Below are 823 nucleotides of genomic sequence, written 5' to 3' on the forward strand. Positions count from 1 at the left end.
AAAGTAAAAAAAGCCAGAGAAAGTCAGAAAAAGTCAGAGAAAGTTAGAGAAAGTCAAAAAAGTAAGAGAAAGCAAAGATTGTTGACATTTGTCAATTTTATGCAAGAAAGTGGAAGAAACTTGGACATTGTTGAAGTTGAAAGATAGTTATAGATTGTCAACAATCGTTACAAAAAAAAAACGTAACTACATTGACAATTGTTCAAAATCATTGAAAATCTTTGACAAAAGCTGAAGATTGTCAAAGATTGTTGACTATCATTGACTTTTGTCAACAATATTCCTTGAAAATTGGGTTCCTCTAAAAAAAAAACAGTTTTGTCCACAGACGGCCTTCATACGGCTGGTGTCGAGACTATATCAGCGCAGTGTTTTGTTTTTCGACGGATGCGCAAGATGCCTGTGTCGGTGGATGTTGTTTTATGGCGTAGGAGTCTGCGTTTGATGAGGGTTTGAATTCATTGAAGTGACGATGGAAGTAGAATCCTTTGTCAATGAGCTGCAATGCGGTGGTTGTGAACCAGATGTCAACGCCATGGCTTGACTTGCGATTCGTTTGAACCTCCGCGCCATGACGTCAACAAATCCCTGGATGGAGTGTGCAGGCACGTTGAATGGCCATACGTTTTTTGGGCATCGGTTGGCTGAAATTCTTTTACGAACACGCTGTTTATTGCAAGCGCAATTGGCATTGACAGGTCCAAGTAAGTAAGTATTCGGGAACTTCAGGCTGTCACTGGTAATTTATTCCTCACAGCTTCCTCCGAAATAGCCACTCTATTCCTCTCATCGCACAGCCAGAGGTGTATCCTTTCCACTTCAC

Source organism: Laccaria bicolor, genomic scaffold (genome assembly GCF_000143565.1).
Source record: "Laccaria bicolor S238N-H82 LACBIscaffold_21 genomic scaffold, whole genome shotgun sequence".
NCBI lineage: Eukaryota > Fungi > Basidiomycota > Agaricomycetes > Agaricales > Hydnangiaceae > Laccaria > Laccaria bicolor.